The sequence below is a fragment of the Nipponia nippon genome, unplaced genomic scaffold, assembly GCF_047370975.1.
Source record: "Nipponia nippon isolate SJK-2023a ecotype South Korea unplaced genomic scaffold, ASM4737097v1 scaffold_6, whole genome shotgun sequence".
NCBI classification, from domain to species: Eukaryota; Metazoa; Chordata; class Aves; order Pelecaniformes; family Threskiornithidae; genus Nipponia; species Nipponia nippon.
In genome coordinates this window covers 71,310,314-71,316,313 of record NW_028262380.1, presented here as the reverse complement: position 1 = coordinate 71,316,313, position 6,000 = coordinate 71,310,314, and positions in this window count along the sequence as shown.

The following is a 6,000-nucleotide window of genomic DNA, read 5'->3' as shown; positions in this document are numbered from 1 at the left end:
CCTGCACAAGTATTTCCATACCACAAAGCAGCAGCAATGAAAGAGACAAATCCCTCCAATAATTTTTCCTGTTTCCGATATTGCTGTCCCTTGACAATGTATTTCTTCTGCAGAAGACAAACCAGCACAAAAAGGGAAATAATACAGACTTTAACAAAAATATTTTCTAACTTCCAGATAAAGTATAAAAACAAACCAGCAAATATGAATTTTAAATTCTCTAAGCTACCATGACTACTTTATAAAGAGCATACACTTCCAGTTATGTACTGCAAAAAGCTTAATTGCAAACTACATAGCAAGCTTTGATTACATTGAACTATACTTCTCTATTTGGTAAAAAAGTTTGGGGTTTGTGGGTGGATTCTGAATGGCTTGCAGACCACAGAAGTGAGGTTTTGCACCTCTGGTTTTTTTGGTCTATTTTCAATCCTTGTACTTTTTAAGTAACATTTGAGGCCACTTACAAGCATTTTTTCCCAGGCCAAAAATACAGAAATGGCACTGAAAAGCGGTGTTACACATTTCTCCCAGATAAGCTGGTGCAAAAGAAAAAAAATAGGAAGTACAAAAATATTTTTAGATGCTACACCAGGAATAGTAGTCCTAAAGAATTTAAAGTTTAAGCAGAAAAACAGTACCGGACTCTGTCTTCATGTTAAGCACTTCTAGACATTTTCCCCATGGTATTTATTCTGCTTTCTTCCCATTTCTTAAATTCCATTGTCTACTTCCTCTCCTCCATCGTTATCATCTTCCATCAGCCTTCCAACAGCTTATGTGTAACTTACTGCCCCTGTTCCTTCTTTCTCTCTTGCATCTCCTTATCTCTATTCACATTCAAACACCCCAAAACCCTGCTGGGCTCTGTCCAAAAATACTTAGTTACAGATTTCCAAAAGAACATAAGTCTATTCTTATGAACACCCTATCTGAACAGATTCTCAGCAGGACACAAAGATATTTAGGATAGCAAATTCTTTCATCAGCTGGTATTTGGCACATCAGGTACTCATCACATACAGAATAATCTAGTATGTAAATCACCATAAAGAAAAACTAAAACTAAAAATAAAAACATATAGCAGGAACTAGAAATGAGCAGGAAGCACTTCTCAGAGGGGACAGTGAGGCAGTCAATATCTGATATGCAAATGCAAGGCTAACGAAGTATTTGCATAGTCAAATTTCAGAAAATCACATACTATAAAATATTTACCATGATAAGAATGAAATCATCATGAGAGGAGTGCAAAAGGAATCCAGGTTACCTATACTAATCATGAACCGGGGGGGGGGGGGGCGGGAAATGCTGTTCAAAGTTTGGTCTCAGATCTAAAGGGATAAGCTTTGGGGTTTTGTTTTTAACTAGCTTGACAGGTTATCTTTCTAGAGAATTACCATGGAAAACTAAATTTTGTTAACAAAATTCTTGGAACAAGGCCAAGTATACATATCATGAAGAAGAATCATTAAACAGAAAGTAGCAAGAGCTCTGAAAAAAGGCTGTTTGTCATATTTGAAACTTATCCAAAAAGGTTATTAGACAATAAAAGAAATACAGATATTTTACAACAGAAGCTTAGAAGATTTTAAAACAATAAACTAAAGACTGAAAGATTTGGCCACTCTAAATTCCTTCAAAAAAGTAAAATTTAAGAAGTGGAAAGTCTTTTAAGTGAGAAAAGCATGTAGGAAGCAGAAAGTAGTAAATTGAGATGGAAACCTGAAGGTGACTTCTACCTGTCCTAGGAGGGAAGATCTAAAACAGCAAGAGAAACTGTATCAAAACATGCTGGTTTACATTAAGTAGGAAGGTAAGTTTTGTTAACACAACATCAATTTCTACGGCAGAAGAGATCTAGACTTGTTACCCAGCAAGTCTTTCCCTGTAAGCTCACTTACTCCAATTAGGGGGATGCTACAATGCCAAGTTACAACCTCAGCCTTTTAAGCACTGACAAGTGTTTGGAGAAGTAAGATCTTCTTTCCAGAGACCTTATGGTCTTAAGAAGCAAATAGCTGTAAATATTGCTCATTTTTAAGTAGAAGTTACATTTAGAATGAAAGCTACTCACGAGATGTGAATCACTGTGTCTTTACCTCAAGACCACAGTTCCTCTCTAAAGGGTTTAACACTTAAAGGCAGTTCCTTCCCATCATAGGGATACACGATATATTCCATAAGCTGGAAGAGTAGCCCATTACTCTAATTTCTGCATGTTTGTCACTGTACTCTTGAAATGCGATAATTGCATCCAGTATGCACTGTGTTTTCTCCTATTAACAGAAATTAACGTGTGCCTTCTCATGCAAGAAGTTCTTTGCCTTTTCAGTTTTCTGTCACAAAGCTTCAGGTAAACCAAAAGCATGTGTCAGAAAGAGGGCAGAGGTAAGCATTGCTTAATCTAAAGACATAGTTAAAACTCAGTTTGACAAAGAAAGATAAAGTTATTGTACAGTGCAGTCGGGACCTGGGTTTAGGTCTCTGATATAGTAATTTGAGATCAGGTCTAAGTATCCTCAGTGTTCAAAATTCACCACCAACATAATTTTGAAATATTTAAAATTCAGTGCAACACACATGCAGAACCATGGGAATTAAATTAGTATGCAACATGTAAACATTCCTTTTGGTCATACATTTAACTTCACTAAGAATTAAATGCACACTTACAATTTTCTAATAAAGAAATTCAAAATGTTATTGCATTTTTAAAGTATTATTTGTTAGACAGTAGATTCATTATAAGGCATTGACTGAACTTTAATTCCACAGCAGGGAACATGTTCAAAGATTCAGTATTGCATTCAGAAGTAATAACAGATTTGCAAGAAATCCAATAAGATGAAGTGGTCTGTTGAATCCTAAAATACAAAGATGATAAAGTCACCACACACACTTATTTGTAATTATTATATTACATTTCAACTTTAATTATTGAAACAATTAGTAAGAAATGTAAGTAATATTTGGCACACAGACTAACGACATTGAAGGAGAATGTATTCCTTCATGACACTAGCAGTCTTAATCCATCAAATTTCAAATAACCATCTAAACTTCAACTGTTTTCAGGCTGCATTCAATTCTAAAACTGTTCAATACAAAATTATGTAGCCATCATTTTTAAGAAAAGCTTTTAGTTTTTATATTCATCCATAGCATCCTCATTCATAAGCTAAACTGAGAAAGAAGGTCAAAGGTAAAGGGAAAAATTCTGTGATAAATTGAAGACTTAAAACTTGGGGCACCATTTTGTTATTAGAGTAGAATTAGGGACCCCCCTAAAAAAAAAATCTCTAATATTCTAGTTTACAATCAGGTACCAGAATGAAATCTACACTCCTAGAAGTCAGAGGTGTATGGACTTCATGCTTGCGGAGCCAAGATTTTATGCAGGATTGATACGCTGGGTATAATTACACAAAGCTCTAAACCATCTGGTCTCTGTTTTGTGGTAGAAAAAGGAATAAATTTGACAGCCTTAGAACTGATGCAGATGAAACCAAAATCTGTAAGCTAGAGCACTCCTTCCCACATCTCAATCACTTAAAAACTGGGCATTTCCATGTATTTTACTGATAGTTCATAAAAAGAAACTAAAATAAAAAGGATGGAAGAAAAACCTCAGAAAGGGAGAAAACTCCCCAAACTTGGTTTAGACATTGTTCCTCACAAATTCAGTAGTCCTCATCTAGTCTTAATGTCTCCCATTTATCTGGAAAAAGTTTCAAGCAACAATTTCATCTTTGAGCTGCAAGCTGAAATAAAATAGATATTGACAGCTTTAACCAGAAGATTTGAGCCAAAACTTTCCTAGCGGGTGCTTACAAAAAAAGTTGTTCTAGAGTTTTCTTATATCATTTATGGCTCTAAATCATGAAAGCATGTAAGCATGAAAACACAGTCAGATTTCATTGATTTCATTTTAAAAAACAGCAAAGATTGTAGCACTTGAAGCATTTCCTCATTTTAATCAGCCTTCTAATTCAATAAAAACAAGTTTTGAAGATATCTAAGATAGATAATTGGATTTTTTTTTTTTTATACAGTGCTTTTAATTTACTTCTGAATGAAACTGAACTATTTCTCCCAATGCACCTTCTAAATTTCTAACCAGGCCAATATACTAAAACAGAAAAAAAAAAAATATTCACTGATCAATACTATTAATTACAGGAAGATTAAAAACAAGAAAATGGGTAGAGAAATGCTTTTGTTTAGTAATGGGATCGCTGTTTGATGCAGAACAGTTACAAATTGTAGAGGCAGTGTGGCAGAGAAATCAGGATCTAAAAGTTACAAATGTAAAGAGGTAGGTGTCAATATTATATCCTAATATATAGAGATATATCACAGAAATTAGGAATTTGGTGGGGTTGATTTTTAAAGGATTTTGTAATATCTGCAGAGTAAGCAAAACAGAGTGTAAATGAAATAGCCTAATTGAGGCTGTGATCTTTTTAAACTAGCACTTTCTTTAGTCACATTGTCATTCTAGGATTTTTCCCTCAGATTAGGAATGGATAGTTTAACTGTTACCATTCTTTTCTTTCATTTTACAGACGCAGAATTATGCTTCAATAAGCCTAATGACTGAAGGTTTCATTTTGTATGTGTGGTCCTTTTGGTTTTGTTTTGTGTTAGCTTGGGGGAGTGTGTGTGTGGGGAGCTTGTCTCATTATTATTTCTTAAAAATATTAAGACATTGAAAACAGGTCCAGAAAAGCTCATAAAAGTTGAGGGACAGGTTAACATTATTTCTATTCAGCTTTTCAATGATCTTGAGCCACGTAAGTCACACAGAAAATATTTAATATAAAAAAAAAAAAAAAAAGAACTCTATCATTACATAGATGCATTCCAAATAAATAGATGTCCCTTAATAAGAGGAGAAATCCAATAAAGGATCTTGCTATTTAATCCTTCAGAAGATAATGAAATTCAGTGGCCCCCTAGGTCTAGCAAAGGCATGTTAAGAAAGCATATGCATACTTGTCGGAAATTGCTACTCAACAATACTGGCCATAGTGGAGCTTATAAAAAGTGGCATTTATTTGAGTTTATGTGAACAGTTTACTTCCCTCCAAAACTGACTTCAGTTATGTCTCTTAAAATTTTTGAAAGGGATTATATTTGCATAAACCAAAATACTTCCAAAATATATTCCCTATTAAATTACGCTTGAATTTTCATGGGGTTTTCTCTATGAAAATTTGCATTGTAAGTGGGTATGCTAACCCATGGCATGCTAAACCATGGGTATGCTACCTAACTTAAGACAGATGCCTACTTCTGAGATGATTTGACCTTTCCTTTTAAAAATTATGTTCAGAGAAGGAAAAAAAAACCCAAACAACCACCACAGAACTAAAGAAGAGGAATTTCAAGTCGTCTTTGCTTCATGCAATTTCAGCACTGTACCTCTTGACAATCTAGGCAAATTTTCCCCCCTATAATGAGACCAAAAATTACTTTATCTCAGTCTTTCATTCTGTGAAAGTAGTAAAGTATTTACATTTAAGCATGAGATTAGCCTCATTAAAAGGAGCAGATACTCTCTTCCTTAATATTAAGAATGTGCTTCACTGTTTTTGTCAAATTAATGGACTTTTGACTAGTTTAAAACCTCATCCCCACCACCATGTAAGGGAAGCTTCCTAGTCCCACTCAAGTCAATGTAGATTTTACCATCAACTTCAGCAGAGTTGGAATGTCACCCTAGGGTGACTTAGCCTTTATGCCAAGTTTTTCAAAGCCACTTAAGAAATTTAAAATTAATGGAAATCAGGCATTCAGAATGCTTAGGCAGCTTTTGAAGTTTCAGACCTATGTCTAAGCAATTAAGTTAAAGAAAAAAAGGAAAAAAAAAATCAAAGTAAATTTTTTCTCAGAAGTTTCATAGCAACTTTTAGGCAAAAAAAAAAAAACACATAATGGGTATAAATTACATACAAGCATAAAACAAAGAAGCATTTTTGATAGCTGTTAAACCA